A 21,926-nucleotide genomic window follows, 5' to 3' on the forward strand; every position below is an offset into this window, starting at 1 on the left:
TAATAATGAATGCTAGGGCTCAGAGCACGAGCTCTAAGTCAGAGTGTAGCCCACCTTACCAGTGAAGAGGCCAGCAAACTTGACCTTGGATTGCTTTGCCCTTTAAGGAAAGTTCTTTTTAGCAGTGAAGAACCCCTTTAGTAGGCAGAAAGATGAATATCACTTTCAAAACAGAAAATAGGTCAACTGATACGACAGAATGAAAGCAAGGTATTGTCAATTTTTTAAGGCAGTAAAGCTGAAAATGAAAGGTCACATTCGAGGATACAAGGATGGTACATTTTCTGATGGGTAGCATGTCCATTCTCAGAGTCTGTAGTTTGCTGTGCCTGGGAATGTTGGCTTCATGTGAAAGACTTAACCAAATCCAAGTAATTAATTAAATGGTACATGCCTGTTTATATTGCCCATGAATAGATGCAAAGGGTACTCTGGAACAAGTGACAGAGCTAGAGAAGAAACAGTAATATTTGGCAATGGAATGGTTTGAAGATAAAATGAAATAAGAATATTTACAAGGTGAGAGTGATGGTAGTGATGAAATATTAGAATTCGTTTACTTATGAATGACAATTATAAACTTATAAACATTAGACCCATGCAGTAGATGACAAAAAAGGCCATAATACTTTGTAGTGCCTCCAATCAAGAAGTGAAGTCTACTTGCCCATCACGAATTTGGGCTGGTGTTGTAATTTACTTTAGTTAATAAGTGGCAAAAATGATTTTGTGCCAGTTCTGAGAATAATACTTAAAAGAACTTTCAATTTTTCTTCCCACCTCCTTCTCCCACTCTTTCTCTCGCTCTGTCTCTCTCCTAGAACCTGCTGCCTCCATCTGAACACACCTCAAGACTGGTTAGTCTAGCCTTCTACAAGACGAAGGAGTCAATGCAAATTGTCACTGCTCCAGCCAAAAATCACCCAGCCAAAGCCACCTGAAGCAAAGCCACCCAGATGGCCAGCAGCTGACCACAGACAGGTGAATAGCCCAAATTGTACCAGCATAAGAACTGCTCAACCGATCCCAGCCAAACTGTCAACCCACAGAATTATAAGGTAAATAAGTTGTTATTTAAAGCCTCAAAGTTTTGTGGTGATTTGTTATGCAATAAAAAGAATGGATAGAATCCATACATTCTAAGAAGCTTCATATAAGTCTATAACTCAAGTTGTCAAAATTTTATTGAGTATTAACTACATGTGAGGCATGATGACAGAGCTCAGTAGTGATAATGTTCAGGCGACAGAGCTCCATGTTGCAAAGTCTGTGCAAAGGAGATCAGGAAGTCTTGCAGCAGAAGACATCTGAGTGAAGACTTTTAATATATTTATGAATGAGCCAGGTGAAGTAAGCAGGGAGAAGTATTGGAGTTAGGGGGAATGGTAAAGATATACCGAAGTTAAACAGCAAGGTATAAGCAGGAAGGTACAGAAATTTATATTACAGAGTGTAAAGTTTTAGTTGGGGAATCCAGGAAATGAGGCTAGAGAAATTAGTGAGAACAACACCATGGAAAGCTTTGGCTGCTCTCATAAATACCTTGGGATGAGAGATATAAGTCTAGGCCAGTAGTTCTCGAACATTAAAGCACATGGAAATCATCTGGTCGTGTTAAGAAGAAAAATTTCTAGGCCTCTATCACCCATAAATTCTGATTCAGTAACTGTAATGGAGGCCAGACTTCGGGCTGCAGATTTTTTAACTTCACATTTTTAATAGGTAATCCCGGATGGGGGAAGTGTGATAAAGATTGTTCATGGACTACCCTTTAGAAAAACATCACTAGGCAATGACAGGTCTCCTGAAGTGATTTTAAAAAGAGAGTGACTTGAGGGGTACCTGGGTGGCTCAGTGGGTTAAAGCCTCTGCCTTCGGCTCAGGTCATGATCTCAGGGTCCTGGGATCGAGCCCCACATCGTGCTCTCTGCTCAGCGGGGAGCCTGCTTCCCTTCCTCTCTCTCTCTGCCTGCCTCTCTGCCTACTTGTGATCTCTGTCAAATAAATAAAATCTTTAAAAAAAAAAAAAAGAGAGAGTGACTTGAGCACTCTCTCTATTATTTTCAGGTTGTTACTTAGGACTGAGTTTTCTGACTGTGGTCTGTTTAGGTAACTTAAAGGCACGGTGGTGACAGTTAAGAATAAGAGAATTGCACAGTGGTAGTAAGGCTGGGGACCAATGTATGAGATATTTAGGAGGTTAGGTTGCCAGAGATTTTTGTTGGTTGGAGGAATGGGTGATGGAGGGGAGGGGAAATGTCAAGGACGATTTACAGATTACATGAGATTTGAGATACCTTAAAATTACCTGGAAAGCATTGCTTTGCATATGAGAAGTACTGATGAGGAATCATCAGTATACAGGTGTAAACCAAACTATGGGAATCAGGGGAGATCCCAGAAGAGCGAATAGAGTGAGAAGGGGTGAGGCACATGACAGAGCCCAGAGGTCATCAGCACTTAAAGGACACCGAAGAGACAAAGAGTGGCTTCGGAGGCTGTGAAGAACCACCACAGAATTAAGAGAAACTCATGGCTGTGCTGACATTGCCACAAACCAGCCCTGTCCCAAGGCAATCTGCCATGCGTGCTCACCCTACTTAAAAACTAAAAAGTGTCATTCAGAGTCTCTTGTGATCTTTGCTGTCTTGTTTCACTAGTTTCAGGCACAGAAGACTGAAGAGAGTGGTTTGAGGAGTTAAAGTATAAATGTGAAAACAATCTATGACAACACTTTTAAGAGAATGTAGAGTATGCAGAAAAGTATAAATAAGAATGTAAAAAAAAAAAAGAACTACTTATGCACTTTGGTGAACAACCTTGCTGAGTCTCTTGCCCATACATAATTTTAAATAAATTGGATATTTGATTTAAACTTTATTATTAAATATTAATGTAATACACATGATATGTAATATGATATGCCTCTTTTTCACTCAGCAATATTATCAGCCTACATATTAATAATAATCTATATCAGGGCCTGGAAACATTTTCTAAAAAGGGTCAGATAATAAATATTTTACGGTTTTTGAACCATATGGTCCCAGTTGAAGTCACACAACTCTTGTCTCTGCACTGTAGCATGCAAGCAACATTAGACAATAAACAAATGGGTGGACACAAATGATCTGGCCCGTAGGCTATAGTTAGCCAAATGTTGATCTATATGATAAGTTTTAATAACTTCATATTGCTTATGGTTGTACCATAAATTATTTAGCCAACCTCACTTCAAGAAATGTATCCCAAGTAGATTTTCAACTGTTTGAAAATGTTTGAACCAAATATATTTAATATAGCCTTATATATTTTCACGGAAAATAGAAACAACATAAATGTTCATCAAAAGGAGATTAACTAGGGGTTCCTGTGTGGCTTCAGCTCAGGTCATGATTTCAGGGTCCTGGGATCAAGCCCAACGTTGGGTTCCACACTCAGCGAGGAGTCTGCTTATCTCTCTGTCCCTCTGCCCCTCCTCCTGCTCATGCTCTCTCTCATTCTCTCTCAAATAAATAAATCTTTTTTAAAAAGGAGATTAATTAGGTAACTTTTGATATACATAATAATTAATTTCAAGTTTCCTTAATGGTAAAGTTATTTCTAAGTTATCTTGCCCCTAACTCAGATCAGTTTCTTCAGTTGCAGACACCTGAATCTTTTTTAAGTTTTTATTTTAATTCCAGTTAGTTAACATACAGTGTTATATTAGTGGCATGTGTAGTATATAGTGATTTAACATTTCCATACATCACCCAGTGCTCATCACAAGTGTACTCCCTAATCCCTTTCACTTTTTCTACCCCGCAAACCTTCCCCTCTCAAAACCATCAGTTTTTTCTCTATAGTTAAGAGTCTGTTTCTTGTTCTTGCTCTCTCTCCCTTTGCTTGTTTGTTTTGTTTCTTAAATTCCACATGTGAGTGAAATCATGCCATATTTTTCTCTGACTGACTTACTTTGCTTAACATTATATCCTCTACTCCATCCATGTCTTTGCAAATGGCAAGATTTCATTATTTTTCATGGCTGAATAACATTCCATTGTATATACATTGTTTTTAAATGGAGACTCTTGGCTATTATAAATAATGCTGCTATAAATACAAGGGTGCATGTGTCCCTTTGAAATAGTGTTTTTGTATTACTTGGGTAAGTATTCAGTAGTGTGAAAGCTGGATCATAGGGTACTTCTATTTCTAACTTTTTGAGGAAACTCCATACTGTTTTCCAGAGTGGCTACACCAGTTTGCATTCCCACTAACAGTTCAAGAGGGTTCTCTTTTCTCCACATCCTCGCCCACACCTGTTGTTTCTTGTGTTGTTGATCTTAGGCATCCTGACAAGTGTGCGGTGATATTCAAAATCAATGATATGTGGATTATCATGTTACTTTGACTTTACCATGACAGGGAGATCAGTATGTATAAAATTATAATACAACATACTACATTATTTAACTTACAAAACATATTCATATTTCTTCAAATGTGCCACTAATGTTCTCTTTTGGTCCAGGATCCAAGCCAAAAATCACACTTTACATTTAGTTGTGTTTCCTTAGATTCCTTTAATATGGAACTGGTCCTCAGTCATTCTTTGTTTGTCGTGACCTTGAGAATTCTCAAGAGTACTAGTATCGTGATACCCCAATGCCAGTGAGTCCACCTAGTGCCCAAATCTTGGTTTGTAAATACAATCCTCCAATACCAGAAAACTGTGAGTCCTTGGAGAAATATCTGGCTGTAGAATTAGGGCAGGGAAAGTACAAGATGAGCCTGAAACATTTTGTGGTGTCAGAATATATGGAAGTAATTTAAGAAGTGGGGAAGGATGGGCACATTTGAAAAAGATATAGGAGCCAACCTGAAGGGAACTCCCAAAGGCGAAATCTGGGAAAACTGAACAAGAAAATAAATAATGATTGTGACAGATTATAATCTAAGGAATTCATTTGTCCTTACAAATATAAATAATGAAAGAAAAAAATCAATGGATAAATATAGAAAAGCATAAACTTTTCCTTACCATAAATTTCCAACTAGTATCTGTAGATGAAGGAATGATTGAAATTGAAAATCACCATTTGGCAAACACCACAGTAATAATTGTTTCAGACAGAAAAACATCAGTGGATGCTAAAATCAGTGGTGAAAGTGTGATAAATAACAAGATACTTAAGTATTCTCAAATTATGTCCTCATAAGATCCTTACTGTGCCCAAAGAAACATAGTAACTGCAGTGGAGAAACCCAGCCGCCATCACCTTCACCAAGTTACCATTTTTAGTAATGGAACAAATAAACATCAAATGACTTCTGATATGATATGCTGAGAAGTTCATAATCTTAGTTTCTGGTATCTTTGCCAAAAATTCAGAGCCTGAATTTAAATTTTGAGGAAGTGTCAGAGAAAATGTATTGATTGTCAGAGCCTAATCAAGCTAATATTAGACACATGAGGATACACTCATGTGTTAAAAGCACTTCCGGTTTGGCCTTCATTCTTTTCACAAAGAAATCCATTTAAAGAGGTTTAAGGAAAAAATTACAGGATGAGAGTCATGCCTCAAGAAGATTAAACTGGCTGCAGATAATAAGAAACAAAATCAAGAGTATAAATAAATGCTATAGAAGGTATTTGTGCCTGTTAGGAATCTGATATATCATTTCAAGTGCACTGTCACAATAATCTCAACAAGGGTAATGGCCACTGAAATGGTGGAGAGTAAGGGGAGAAATGATATGAAGAAAACTCAAAATGATTTTTGTATTCATTGAATGTGAAGGGTCTGCAGAAGCAGTGAAAGGAAGATCTCTGTTTACTACACTGAGCAGGCAGCAGGAAAGGTCAGTCTCCAGTCTGGGAAAGAGAATGATTGCATTTTCCATTAAGAAACTGAGCTTGAAGAGAACATGTAACTTGCAGTGTTACAGGGCCAGTAAGAAGCAGAATCAGTACTTAAACCCAAATCTGCTAAGTTCAGAAATTTCTATGGAGAGAGAAGGAAGGAAAGGAAGGAACAGAGGGAGGAAGGAAAGGAGGAAGAGATATCTATGGCCTACATGAAGTTCAATGTATATGGAGACTCTGCAAGGGATTAATAAGAACTGCAAGCTTCTGCAAATGTCAATTTCTAAGTGCACAAACAATTACATATATGTGCAAAATTATAAGCAACTCATAAAAAATGTAAAGGAAAAGGTGAAGTTCCCCTTTTATCTCTGAGTTCCACTGGACTTTATCTAGCAGTAAAGTCCATGTTCCTTAGTTTCAAGTAAGAGCAGTCCCGGGCTTTCAACAGTCACCTGATTGACTGTCAGAACCTAGTCAACCTCAGAGATCAGTGGTTTCAGTGCAATCATTTTACATGTATCTGATCCTGCACATTCAAATATATACACACACACACACACACACACACACACACACACATACATATGTATACATATATACATGTGTTCACATGTATATATGTATACATATATACATATACATATATATATATGTATATATAGGTTAGATGGAAAAAACACTGGTGTAGGTAATTTACTTTGCACTAGGTTTCTCAGCCAATATTAAGAGCAGATGGGAATTGGAGTTTTAGGTTTCAATTCCCTATACAAATTGGCAAAACTGTTACATCCTGAATAGCTACATGAATAAAAAAAGAGAATCATCATTTGAATACATTTAAATCTACATACAGTAACATGACTGAGATCAGCTCTGAGGGTGGACAGAAGACCCCACTGTTCAACCCACTGGGTTTTAAGTCACGGCTTAGCCTCAACAAAAAGAGAGACAAAGGTTGCTGGTCATGAACTACTTGTTATTTTTCCAGACATTTGCTCCCGGTAGTAAGAAAAGGTGGTGGTAAGCCCTAAATCTGCCCCTCCAGCCTTCTCTTAAAGGGAGATGATGAGGCTAAAAACAGAGTACTCCTATTCTCAGTAGAAAAGGTAAAACGAATGAGAAAAATCTTTTCATTCTAGTTAATGCAATCAAAGGTTGAATGAATGAATATATGCTGAAATAAGTAATGTGATTCTCATTAAATAAATTGTCCCCCCCAAATTTCTAGGACCTGTAAGAACGATGAAGTAAATTCATGCACATTGGGCAAAGTACACAGAGAAAGGCATATCCCTTACATTACCACAGTGCTTGTCTTAAATTACCACAGACAAAGTAATCGTTTTTAAATTCTTCTCTAACCACAGTTCATTACATACTCTAAGGAAGGTTTTTCATTATTCCTGTTTATTTATTTATGCTCCTGAAAAGGAATAAAAAACATTTCTAATTCAGGTACTCTCAAATCATATTCTACCTTCTTGCAATTAAAACACAAATTTCCTTAAGACGCTGCTTGCCTAAAACAACCGTGTTTTCAAAATAGACAGTTTGTGAAATTTGTTAGTAACAGTTGAATGCTTAGGGACAGAGCAAAGCTTCAATTAAAGGATTATAGTTCCGGAGCTAAAAGAGGAGTCTATATGCTCAAGGCCAAGCTTTCTTTCCTACATTCATTGACTCTGATTTTAATTCAGTTTTGATTTTTCTTTTCCCTTTTCTCTTTCTTTTCTTTTTCTGTTTACTGTTGGATAGATCTATAAGTTATAGGGGAAAGAGCAGTCCGATCTTACCAAGAAAGTTGTTTTTCTCAAGTTGTTTCTTGCATTTTCAAGTCAGTTCCCGGTTCCAGCCTTACTTTCAGGATCTGAACCTTCATTACTTCTGGTGACTCACCAAGGTCCAAAGTCTGCCCCAGCACTACCTGAATGCTTGAGTCACCCTGGAGTCAGCTTGCTTATGGGAAACTCTTCCAGTTTCCGTCACATAAAAACAGGATTTATAAATGTCTAAGCAATAACTAAATGGAGAAATAAAGAAAGGACATGCCTTTTGGATTTCAGTGCGGTCATCATCATTTCCTTTCTCTCTCTCTTTAATATCATGTGAATTTTTAAGTGTCCCAAAGAAGTTGATGAACACAGGGTACTTTGTGGGTTTCCCAAAAATACTCAAAAGTGAGAACTCTCAAAAAACAATGGTTTCTTTCCCATCACCGTTACATTAAGAGAAAAGAAATACATTACTACTCTTGTTAGGTAATCATAGATATACTTAACAGCTACTGAAGGTATTATTTGATAGGACACACTTCAATATACAATTCAGCACTATCGAGGGATTGAGGCAAAACTGCTTCTCAGTTGGAAAAAATATCAAATAGATACTTTTGAACTTCTCCATAGGTAATAATCCAGTAAGTCTGGGAAACATTTTATAGGCATATGGAACAAATTATTTTAGTAATTGCAAAAGGATTATTAATACTTATAGGTCAGTTGTCCTGACCTTTTCAAATGTAACTATTTTGCAGAAAATAGAAGCTAAATATAAATTAAGTTGTGATTTTCTCCTAAAAACTTTTAGATGAATGAGATAGTAAATTAATGAATTATTTAAACATTCCACCCATATTTTTAGTCTGTGTATGCCTATGAATAAGAAAGAGTATTTTCGAGTTACACAGGATTTTACACACATATACACTCTGTTTCTCTAATAAATTCTAGATGGCCACTGGCAGGCCAGATGGAAAGGGAAGACTATCTGGTCTTCCTTTATTCATTTCTCTTTTGACCTTATATTTGTAAAAACTGAATGATAATTCTGGCCAGTGTTTGTTCAATTCTACAGCCTTCTGAAACAGACAGTATCAACTTCATAACAGTGCCATAATTATTTATTCCCATCAGAGCAGAGCTGCTTGCCTGATGAAAACATAATTGGAAAAAAATTCCTTCTTACATGGCAATGTAAACCATCTGCCATATTTGGGTTTTATAATATGCAGCAAACTCAAAAAAAAAAAAAAAAAAGAGTAGAAACAGAAGTTTCCGGGACAACAACATCTAAGAAGTACAAAGGGCCCATACTATCAGGGAAAGGCACACAATTACAACTAGCAAATGAACATGCAAAAGTACCCACCACTGCAGATGAACATGGGTTATTATTGCTTTATACCTAGTCCTCTGTATGCTTTGCTGTATTTCCAACCCATCAAGAACTGATTTATTTACTTTTGCTTATCAACAGCCACATAGAGCTATGTGCTAAACTGTTCTAAGTGCTTTATAAATATCAAATCATTCAGTTTGCCTAACCTTATATCATGAGCATGCCTATTTTACAGATAGGAGAAACAAAGAAAAAGAACTAGGATTGAAACTCAGGCAATCTTTAACAGGATCTTTGTTCTTAACACTACATTGTGCTGGTGACTGTCTTCTTTCTTACTACACAGTCATAAAAATTTCTCCAAATATGGGTAACTCTTTAAAAGTGAGGATTATATTTTAAGATTAAATTCAAAGTTAATACTGAGATCCACATTTACATCCTGGTATTCTGTAGTTCAATAGATATGTGCTTCCTTTCCTGCAAAGCTTTTATATAAAACATAGGGGGACACAAAAGAAAATATGATGTTTTCATCTCACCACTGATAAAGAATACAATAATTAGAGCCACTAAATATAAACATATATATATATGCATATATATGTATATATATAACAAATATTGCCTCTCATACATAAATTTTCTGTATATAGGAAATATATAGGTCGGAAAACAAAATAAACTTTATTTTTCTTCCCTCTGCCTACAAAATATGATTTATTGTTTTAGATGACTAACTAGGTTCAGGAAGCAGTAAGACCCTCTCATTAAAAAAACATGTAGGAAAAAGCAGGAAATAAATAAAACTAAGAAAAAATTAGTTTGTGCCTCCCTATAGAGAACTACAGTATATACTAAATAAGTCAAATCATCTTTCAGTGTCCATGAAAGAACAGGAAAACAAAACAAAATTGCTCCTTTATGTACTTTGTTTCATACCAAATACTGAACTGATTTTCAGTGACATTAATAATATGTTCTCTTGCTAAACAAGGACATCCCAGGGGTCCCAGACTTTTTTTTTTTTTCTCTTTCTCTTAAAAAAACAACAACAACAACAACAACAACCCTGCATACTCATTTCAGGGCAACTAGGTAGCTCAGTTTGTTAGGCATCCAACTCTTGATTTCAGCTCAAGTCATAATCTCGGGGTCCTGGAAGTGAGCCCCAAGTTGGGTTTCATGAACAGCAGGGAGTCTGCTTGGGATTCTCTTTTCCCTCTCCCTCTGCCCCTCTCTCTGCTCACATGCACGCACTCTCTCTCTTTCTCTTTTTCAAATAGGTAAATCTTAAAAAAAAAAAAAAATTCCTGAATCTTCATCTGAAGATTAACTTAGAGCCCTCATCACACCTATTCCTTTATCCACTGAAAATTTTCAGTGCATTATGAAAAATTAAGAAATATTTTACTGCAATTTTTTAAATTATGAAGTAATAGGGCTAACATTGCTTTAAGTGTTATAATTTGGGGAGAGGGATAAAATACAAACTGAAATTTTGGTGGGCATAATTTTCACAATTTGAGTGGGGGGAAGACTCAGTACCCTACAATATACTATAAGCACCATGAAAGCAGTATCTGCATTGATTCTGAACTTGGCAGGAAGCACTCAGAAGATGCTCTATGGCTCAAGCCATTTTAAAGTCGATTTAAAAGAAGAAGAAAAGAAAATGTATTAGCAATGATTTAACAATTTAAGGCATTTCAACATTTTTGCATATTAGTGCTTTTACAGAACTCAGGTGAACCCTTGATCACAGATTTTATCACCTGTAGTATATGCATAGCACTTGCAACCTGCTAATGAATTGCACTTCCTTCTCCCTCATTTCAGGCCTCTTTCCTCTTTCCTACATCCCAACACAAACCCACCCATGAAGGAAGACCGATCTTCTTCCAACCCACAACAACTGAAAGTCTCTCATCAGATAGTCTTTTATTCTATATCTTATGATTACCTTCCTGTTTTTCTATCTGGCTTCCATTAAAATTTTTCTTTGCTCGTTCCACCCCACCTACCCAAAGATTTCCAGAAGTCCTCACCCAATCCTTTGCTGTCTCCCAGAAATGGGAGAGTGCAAAGTGGGAAAAGAGGAGGAGGGGAAAGGAAGGAGAGGCCTTGGTACCCCTAGTTGGAGGCATTAGGCATCCAGAAAATCTTCAAATCCACCCAGCTCTAATCTTCTTCATTTCTTCCCTATCTTCATCCCTCTAATTGTTCGTCTGGATCCCTATCTTCACCCCCACCCATCTGGCTAACTGGAGCAATATTTGAATTAGTTATGTAAATAGAATAGCTAACTGTATTCACATGGACTGGTTAACATTTATGTTTAAAATAGACTAATAGTGATTATATGTGCTCATAAGCACCTAAGAATCTTTATTGTAATTTTTTTAAATAACAATGCTCCATTCTTACCATGTGCTCAGTCTTTATAAATTTTTATATAATCAACCTAATCATGCCCCTGCAATAAGAAAATGATAGCTTCACATCTTTCTAGAGGTTGAAAACATCAGCCCAAATATGAAAAAGTTTTAATAACAGCCATGGTATTAAGTAAAATGATACTTTGACAGTCTTGGCAAGGGAATGGTAGACAGTAAATTAGAATCAGATTATTCTGGATGTTAAAAAAAATAGCAGTTAAAGAAAACACAGACCTATATTTTACCCAAATGGTATTTTTAAAGGCTATGGTGAAAAACAGTGGTTAATCATGCCTGGTATGTAAAAAGCATTCAGTAAAAATTCACTAATTGAATAAATGAGTGAATGAATTAATTAATTGCTTTTCTGGTTTATACCAGGACTATTAAACTAAATTTAGAAATATTTAGCCATTTTCTACATTCTTCAGTTATCTATTATTGCTTCAGAAATAGTTAATGATAAAGATTTCATCATCTTCGATTGCCAGTAGTAGGCCCTTTTAATTTTATCTTCTCTCTTCAAAACTCTTCTTGTCTTTGAAGATTGACTGTCATACTATCCTGTTGCTGAATTCAATTAGATCTTAAGAGCTCTATATCACTGGGTCATGAAACTATACCATTCTGCTCAGTGCTGGAGTTGTAAGGCAATGATGCTGCCTCCTTTATTCGGAAAGGCACTGGGGCATTGGCCCGCATCTCCAGGGAAGGGCTGAGGGCCAAGTATAGCTGTGCGGACAAGCTCTGGGGTATCTCCACTCCTGAAGGTTCCTCCAGTAAGGAATGAGAAATTAACACTAACGCTGTGATGTAATGGTGCACTTGGGCTCTTAGCCATCCTGAGGAGTTGGTGGGAAGTTGGAAAGACTGAAATACAATGTTGCTTCTTACAACCACACTTTATTCTGGCAGAAGCACAAGTCAGTGACAAACTGCATATGATTATCATTTACAAAAGAGGACTCTCTGCTCCTCTGCTTGTAGGATCAGAATGCATAGAGAAATTAGCAAGGATTTAGTGATTCGGGATTTTTTAAAGTAAGGAAATTTTTATCTAGGTGAGAATATTCCAACTCCCCCTCCTGTTAACTCTCTGAATTTAGACTAGAGTCTTCCTTTCCCTTTGCCTGTATCTCTTTTTTCTCCATTATAAAATGTGACGGAATAATATTTGCCTTCCAGTTTGGTGAGGCCTGTGGTTGGCACTTTGTAAATGTTCATTGAAATGGTAATAAGCATAAATAAGTATTCAATAAATGTAAATAAATATATAGTTACATAGTATTATACAATTATATTATATAATTATAAATTATATATAATATATATTATATATGACATACATTATCATATCATTAATATACATTTATGTAATATATAAATTATATAAATGTATATGAACATATTAAATATATAATTTAATAAATGTGTGACATAATATACAAATATATTAATTATATAATGCACAAATTATACAAATTAATACAAATCATTTGCATCGTATATTATATGTAATATATTTATGTTTGCTTGTATATGCTTATATGTATTTTGAAGAATTACAGTGGTGGGGAAGACAGATGATTTTGTGTAGGTTGCACAAGATGTAGCTTTCCATACCCCACAATGGTCTCCATCTATTGCAATCCTTACCCAAAGACTCCCAGTTCCTTTAGGAGGAAGAGAAATGGAAATACTAACCCCAGTACCCAGTCTTCTGTCAGTTGGTTTATTTGTCCCTTTTACTGTTCTTTGTATCTTCTTGCTTTCTACAGTGGAGAACTACATATTGACATGGTAGTGACTAAGAGTGGGGCAAGGTCCCCTGAGGATGGTCAGCCAAGCACATATGTGAAAAACCTGAAGAATAGTTAATTGTTATATTAGGCGAAGTGGTGTATGCCAACCCACAGAGAGCTTTCAGGAGGATGGGGATCCAGAAATGACCTCTATAGTCAGTTGGTGTGTCCTTCTGAGCAGCTTTCACTATGAACCAGTCTCTCAGGACATATCTCATGTGCATTAGTTTTGTTGACAGAAAATACTCCTCTTGAATCTTCTTGCTTGAATCTTGTGCCACCCAGTTGCTTCTTCCTTTTCTTTTCTTTTCTTTTTTTTTTAAGATTTTATTTATTTATTTGACAGAGAGAGAGAGAGAGATCACAAGCAGGCAGAGAGGGAGGGGGAAGCAGGCTCTCCACCTAGCAGAGAGCCGGATGTGGAGCTCGACCCCAGGACCCTGAGACCATGACCTGAGCCAAAGGCAGAGGCTTAACCCACTGAGCCACCCAGGTGCCCCGCATCTTTCTTTTAACAAACCTTTCCCTCTCCTTCATGTCCAAGGCCCTACATCCATTTACGTCTTATCTCTGGCAAGGACAGACAGCAATTCTTTGTTCTTCAAGACAGTATAACAGAAAGAGGAGAATTTTGTTCCTGAGGTAGGCCATCATGGTATTTCGGCCTGAAGATAAAAACTTTAAAAATCAGTCATACACTTGGCTAGAGAAGGGTAATCTTCACTGGCTTGTTCCTCAACCTTATTATGCTAAAAAAAAAAAAAAAAAGTATGTATGTATGTCACTCTCTCACTCTTAAATTCCAATTTTGAGAAATTTCCAACTAGGGGCACCTGGGTAGCTCAGTCAGCTAGGCGTCCAACTCTTGATTTGGACTCAGGTCATGATCTCAGGATTGTGAGATCAAACCCTGTGTCTGGTTCCATGTCAGTGGGGAGTCTGCTTGAGATTCTCTCTCTCCCTCTTCCTCTCCCTCTGCTCCTCCGCCCACTCAGGCATGCATGCTCGCTTGCTCTCTCTCAAATAAATAAATAATTCTTTTTAAAAAAACTCCAACTATTAACTCTGACTTGCATCACTTTAGTGTGGTGAAAGGAGGCACGTGTGTGGTAGAGGATTCAGTGCACCATCGTAGATTCCTTGTGCTAAATCACATATCTATCAAGTTTAGCTCGAGAAAGCCACAAATGATTTCTGACTAGTCTCTCGTGTGGACCAGTGTCATCACCACCTGCTTTCTTGACTTTAATCTCCTGCTCATCAAACCCATCTTGAATTATACTGACAATATGCATTCTCCAATTTTCTCATGTCTTTTTACTTAGAACTTGTTGGCTATGCATGTACCTATTTATTTGCACAGAATTCTACAATTTACAGAGTACCTTTATATGTATAATTTCAACTGATTATTTTAAACAGGTAGGGAAAATGGTATTATCCCTATCTTACAGGTGACTAAAGTAAAATTCAGAGATATTAGGAGATACGACTGAGATTATAAAATCTGAACTCATCCACTTCCAACATTAGATCTAGCTGTTTACAGCTGAACTTTCTCATCTCACCGTCCCCCAACTTTATCTGGAGAGCTGGTTCTCTCCCTGCACTCTGTATTTCCCAGCTTGGAATATTCTTTAGGCTTCTGATTTTCTGTGTTTCCTGACCTAGACTCTGCTAGCCTTTCACTTACTTAAGCTCCAGTTCATATCCCACCTTTCCTCTAAGCTTTCCCACTTGCCACCAGCCTAGTATGATCTCTCTTCCTTGAGAACCCTGTGTGGTTATTTTTCATCTCTTATGTGGACATTATGAGCAGGCCCTCTTGACATTCAATGCTGTCTTTCAGCCTTACCCTGACTGGATAAAGTTACTTGAAGTTTAGAGAATGAGAATATCCCCTGAGGTACCATGTTCTCCTGTCATTTTCTGTTGTGCTGTCACTGGGGACAGAAAATCACCAACTTATCAAGAGAGTACTTTTCAAAATTGTCAGGATTCAACTCAAATATCCTCTCATTGATAAAGGCTTCCCTGACTCTTAGAATTCAGCAAGCTTTCTCATATCCTCACAGTAACTAGTACATTCTTCTCATTTAGCACTTAATACGCTTTGTTTGTTTATACACAATGCCCTACTTTCAGTGTCATAGATCCGTGGACATAAAGAAAGTGACACTCATTGTGACCCACTATGGCACTGACTTCAAATAGGCAGACTTCATTAAATATTACATTGCAGGCTGACTGAAAGAATGAATGAATGAATGAATACGTAGATTTAGTAGCAACTGCAACACAGACTCCCTTAATGGCAGTCAGCTAGCATTGAGAGCCTCAAGCTATCCAACAAAAGCCTTGTTAATCCTTAATTTGGCTGAAATAACTTTAACTCTGAGAGGGGTCACAGGCAGAGAAATTTACTGTGGAATATGGTTTCCCTTAGGAAGTGTTAGCCACATCATTTTGGCTCTCCATTCAGCCCCAAATCCCATTTGACCCATAGTTTAGCAGAATCCTGATGAGAGGCCAAATAAAAAGAAAAAAACAAAAAAAGAAGAAGAAGAAGGAAGAAAGAAAGAAAGATAAGGAAAAAAGGAGAATAAGAGTTCATAGATTCATTCAAGGAGAAAATCAAAACAAGAACTACAGCAACGTTTTTTAAAGACCTACTCTATTTAACAGATGAGACTACTAGGCCCAGAGTAGGTTGTGAGATGACCAAGATTAAATAACTAAACCAAAGTTTTCAACCAACCATCTACTTTTCCACCACACTTCACTGTCTTTCTGATGTTTCTATTGCTGCTACATTATGAATTTAAAAGTTCCACAGAAACAAATAATGACATAAACATATAATAATAACATAAACACCTCTGAGTTCCTATTTCCTTATCAAGAAGGCAGAATGATCAGAATACACAATGCACAGAGCCTTTGTCAGCATTAAGAGAAAAACGAGTGTATAATGCTTGGGACAGAGATGGCATATTGAAAGCACTTAAGTATTACTATTATTAGCATCTATCATCTACCTCAGACTCATGCCTGCTTCAAAGTAGATCTTCCTGGAAAATCTGGTATGAAAACAGAACTAGTACAAACATGATGTATTCAATACTTGTCACAAAAATGAAGCTTATGATAATTGTGCTCTACCATTACACTCTTGACCCTGTGGTTACTACTATGTATATCACCTGCCTAGTGGCTCAAATAATTCAAGGTTCTGGATGAAAAATTACATATTGCATGTGCCCAGGTTACATTTAAGAGATTTAATCCCTGACTGTGCCCCTTCATAGCTGTTACAAATCCAGTGAGTTGTAGAGTGGGCACTCTAATGCTTTTTAACCAGGCTGGATATCATTTGTGGTTTCCCAATAGTCCACATGTAATACAGTTACATTTCCACTCAGTATCCAGGTGGGACTAATTTGTTTACCTAACAAATATTTACTCAGCTTCTACTATGCACCAGGCACTTACTTAGTGCTGAAGCTATAGCAGTGAGCAAAGCAGGCAAAAATTCCTCACCGATTAGAACTACATTCTAGAGGAAGAATTATCCAGAATAGTAAAGGCAGAAAAAAAATGTTTATTCTTTGGAAATGTCATCTCCTAAGCCTCACAATAAACTGTTCTTACAATGGAAATAAATAGATTTTTATAAAAAGCTGTCTTTTACCTTGAAAATATACAACCTATCAAGATCTTAAGCATGGACTTCTACATTATGGCCAACTGTTTTCCCTGATATATGCCTCTAACTTCCTTAATTGTATAAGGGAAACCAAATAAGAATAATATATCAAAAGATAAAATAGAGATAAGTCTAAAGATAATAGTTACAGATAAGTTAAAGCAGAAATACCAAAGCTTTAAAAATTATTCATAAATCATGTCACCAAGGGAAAGAAAGATACAGAAGTCACTTTTAGGACCCATTCACCCAATCTCTATCATTCCCATCACCCTTTCTCACTCTGGTGGTTCAACCTAAGGCTTTTAAACCAAAGGAAGCGTTTGTAGTTTACAATCACACTCAAGGGTTTATACTGCAACATATCACTTCCTCCTCCACAACTGCTACAATGGAATCAAGTCCAAATCTAGAATTTTAAATATAAGGGAAAATCCAAATGTAACAGAAAAGGACTGCCTGAGCACTGGCAGAATGTGCTATATTTTCTGTTGTAAGAGTCTTGCTATTTGTAAGTGTTTTATTTAAAAAGACATAAATGATTTATAATAAGGAGAATATTGGAAAAGGCCAATGTTTTTCAAGTTCAAGGCCCTATTCTACACTACACACACACACACAAAGCAAACTCAGGTCTAGAATTGGTACTAATATGACGCCCATTTTACAGATAAGGAAAGGCAGCACTGAAGACTAACATAACTTGCCGAAGTTCGGACGACTGGTAAATGCCAGAGCTGGGACTCACACATCAACAGTCTGCTGCTGACAATCACATGCCAACCTGTCTTTCTTAATACAGTCAGCTCCGTCTTAACTCATGACTCTGTGAATTACTTTCTGCTCCCTCTTCTTATTTGTGTTTCCCTTGACAAACAGAAAAACTCTTATAAGACAGGAATTAGGTTATGTGATTTTACATTGTCCACAGAGATTAGAATAGAGTTAGACATAAAAGCAACCTGCAACAAACAACTTAAAATACCCAAATTTTGCTTTGTTTGTGTATAAAAGGGATTTCTAATCCTGGCTCTTTCAGTATCATGGGTATTTATAATGAGGTCTACTATAAATGGTATTATAAATATGAAAATGTTTTATGAACCAAACATGAAAATGTAGAATAAATGTCCATAAGATAGGGATAACTTTAATTTTTCTCTTAAATACTCAAACAAAAATTAATTTCTACCCTCTCTGGGCTTTCCAAACACAATTTCTAAACTTTTACTATAAGATTTATCCCATTTGGCCTCAATTTGAGCTAGCTCACTAGAGTTGGTAGTTATATTTTCAGGAAATTTGCCAGCTATTAAGCATAGCCACTATTTTTAAAAAGTAAATTATGTAAACTTATAATTTAATAAATGATATTAGGAACAAAAATAGAATACTCAGAACTCATTACTCCTAATTAATTAAGGAGATTTTACTATATGGGCTCACATAGCTTGATTATAACTATATGGTAGAAAAACCATAAATTGAGCTACAGAGCACCTCTTCCTAACTTTGCAGACAGCTCATGTTAGTACTTGAAACTGGCCATGATAGGAGCATTTTCACCATGAATAACAGAGAGCACTACAAATCAACACTGAACCTGTTGCTTTATCGATTATCTGGAATTAAAGAGGCAATGGATAAAATGTTAATCATGCAAATTAAACTTAAAAGTGTTTAATAGCCTAAAAAATGGCAACATCATAGATAACCATAGGTTGGCATGGGCACAAAAATTGTGCAAAAATCAATGAAAGCATTATTTGAGAATCAGCGGCTGTGTGGAATTTAATAATATATCACATATTTTATTATTTTTAAGTTATGTGCCACCTTTACATCTGTAAGATATTTAATAAGTGTATGCATCTGTATACATTTATGCATATATGCACATACACTCTATATACTATACACACACAAACACAGATATGTGTGTGGGGTGTGTGGGGTCTTTGAGCAGAATTTTATGAAAATTTTACTATTTGGAATACAGAGAAAAATGATAGTGTAGGAACAGAGAGAGGGAAGAAAAGAAGAAACTACAATGGAGCATACAAAGTGATGTGGCAGTATAAATATATATCCCTTGGTGATTGAAGGTATGGAATGTGATACTTAATCTAGTTGTAGACAAAAGAATGGCCAGGGAAAATATTCCAGAGGAAAGACCACCTGTTCATTTGATGAATGAACAAAAGCTAGCCAAGACAATGTTTGGGGAAAAACAAGTGCAAAGACACAGAGGAGATAAGAGAATGTGTGCTTGTGTGAAAAATTAAAAATTGTTTAGAATACTTCTAGTGGAGCATGTATATAGAGCATAGTAAGAAATGTGTCCCTTTCTTTGTGTCTTCATTGTTGACTAGCAGCTACATTTCACTTAGTGTGTGTGTGTCCTAGAGTATGAAAGAGCTTTATACATCATAGGTACTCCATCAATACTCTAAGACTTGAGTAGCATAGTGTTACTTAGTTACAATAATGCAAATTATTAAATAATACTTAGTGTTACAATACTTAGTGTTATGATAATATAAATTGCATTTAATACTTAGTTTTTATATTTTCTCCTACTTTATTTTAATTTCTCACAAAAAAAAAAGAAAGCAGAGTATATAGGGAAAAAATGTGTTTTATATTTCTTGGCCCTGTTTATCACTAACTAACTAGAAAGTCCTGCTAGATTTTGAGGATCCAAGCAACAACTTCATAGAAGTAATCATTTGAATTACTTATCTATAAACTAGCCAATGCACTGAACTTTAACAACTATTTTAACTACCCTTTATAGGAATGCTTGGCTGATCTAATAGCCCCATTTTTGGTCATTTTAATTTGAATGACCAAATTACAGACAATGATAGCCAACTTTAAAACACCCACAGAGAAATGTTTTTCCTCTGCAGGTTGGAACACCAGGGATATACAAGCATTTTGTGTTTAAAGATGTAAAACATGTAAATACAGATAGAGAACTATCAGTATAATAAAGGTCTCTCAGTACTTGGTGGTAAAGACAGGAGGTCCATTCAGAAGGTCAGTGGCAGTCCACAGAAGCTATTCAAAGTAGTATTTATATGAATGAAGTCATGTTTTGTTATTCCATGAAGAATAGATCTACCTCTCAGGAGTCGACTTATAACCACTAAGCTTATCAGATTGGTGTAAAGCAAAATGGCAATCTAGTAATCTACAAGAACAGTAGTGGACACGTGAACTAAAACAATAATTACAACATGACTAACCCAATTTTTTTTTGAGTAAGCAAATAGGTATGTAAGCAAAATAATATGCAGAATGTTTAATTACATATTTATAATAAGAAATCACTATCATATAAAGTAGATTATTTAACTTTGGTTTAAACAGTAAATTATTTCTCTATAAAGAAGCCTATTTGGGAAACCAAGTATGTTACCTATCTTTTGCTTTATAACAATATCACCACATCTTATCTGGGTCCTCTGTTTAGGATCTGACAAGGCTGTGATGAAGAAGTTAACCAGGACTTTGGTTTCATGTGAAGCTTGACTGGGGAAAGATCTATAACCAAGCTCACTAAAGTTATTGGCAAAATTTGGTTTCTTGTGAAATTCAGTGCTTCAGCGGAGGAGTGAGAACTTCAGTATCTTGTTGATAGTTGGCCAGAGGCTACTCTTGGTTCCTAGAGGTCACCTGCACATTCCTGTCATATGGGGTTTTCCAACATAGCTCATTAATATCTCAAAGCTACCAAAAGAGACTCCAGCAAAATGAATGCTAAAATCTTATTTAACAAACATACAGTGTTATATAACATGCTACATACATGCAATTATGTATATTCTATTACCTCTTCCATCTTCTATTGGTTAGAAACAAGCCACAAGTTCCACCCACTCTCTAGGCTAAAAGATCTCACAAGAGTGAAACTAGCAGTTGGGGATCACAAGGGCCACCTAAAAGTGTGTTTGCCATGAAAAGAGACATCCCAATAAGAAAAAAGAACAAAGAATCTACAAAACAACCAAAAACAATTAACAAAATGGCAATAGTAAGTCCTTACCTACCAATAATTACCTTAAATGAAAATGGATTGAATTCTTCAATAAAAAGACGTGGAATGGCTAAATGGATAAAAATACAAGATATAATGATATGCTGCCTACAAGAGAAATACTTTAGCCTTAAAGACACAGTTAGACTGAAAATAAAGGGATGGAAAAGATATTTCAAGTAAATGGTAACCAAAATAAACAAAGAACAAAACAAAAATGAAAGCAGGAGTAGCTATAATTCTATCAGACAAAATAGACTTTATACTAAAAATAGTAAAGAGAGGGGCACCTCTGTGGCTCAGTTGGTTTAGCGATCGACTCTTGATTTCAGCTCAGGTCTTGATCTCAGTGTTGTGAGATGGAGCCCCCATGTCAGGCTCCATGCTCAACAGAGTGTCTGCTTGAGAATCTCTATTTCCCTTTTTCCTTCTTCCACCTCCCCCCCACTGCCCCTGCACCCTGCACTCTTTCTCTCTAAAATAAATAATTCTTAAAAAAAAAAGAAAAGATACAAAGAAGATCATTATATAATGATAAAAAGGCTAATCCATCAAGGAGATATAAGGACTACAAATATTTATGTACCCAACATTGGGTTTATTATCTAAATATATAAAGAAAAACAAAAACAAAAACCCAAAGCCATAAAACAAAAAACAGAACTAAAAACAGAAATAAATAGTAATACAAGAACAGTTTGGGACTTTAATACCCCACTCTCAACAATGGGTAGATCATCCAGACAGAGAATGAATAAGGAAAAGAATGGATTTGGACAACATTATAGACCAAAAGGGCCTAATAGATATATGCAGAATATTCTATACAACAACAGTAGATAGACATTCTTTGCAAGTACACATAGAGCATTTTCTAGGATAGATGATATGTTAGGCCACAAAACAAGTTTTAACAAAACCAAGATTAAAATCATAGCAAGTATCTTCTCTGATCACAATAGCAAGA

This window comes from Martes martes (assembly GCF_963455335.1).
Source record: "Martes martes genome assembly, chromosome: 2".
NCBI classification, from domain to species: Eukaryota; Metazoa; Chordata; class Mammalia; order Carnivora; family Mustelidae; genus Martes; species Martes martes.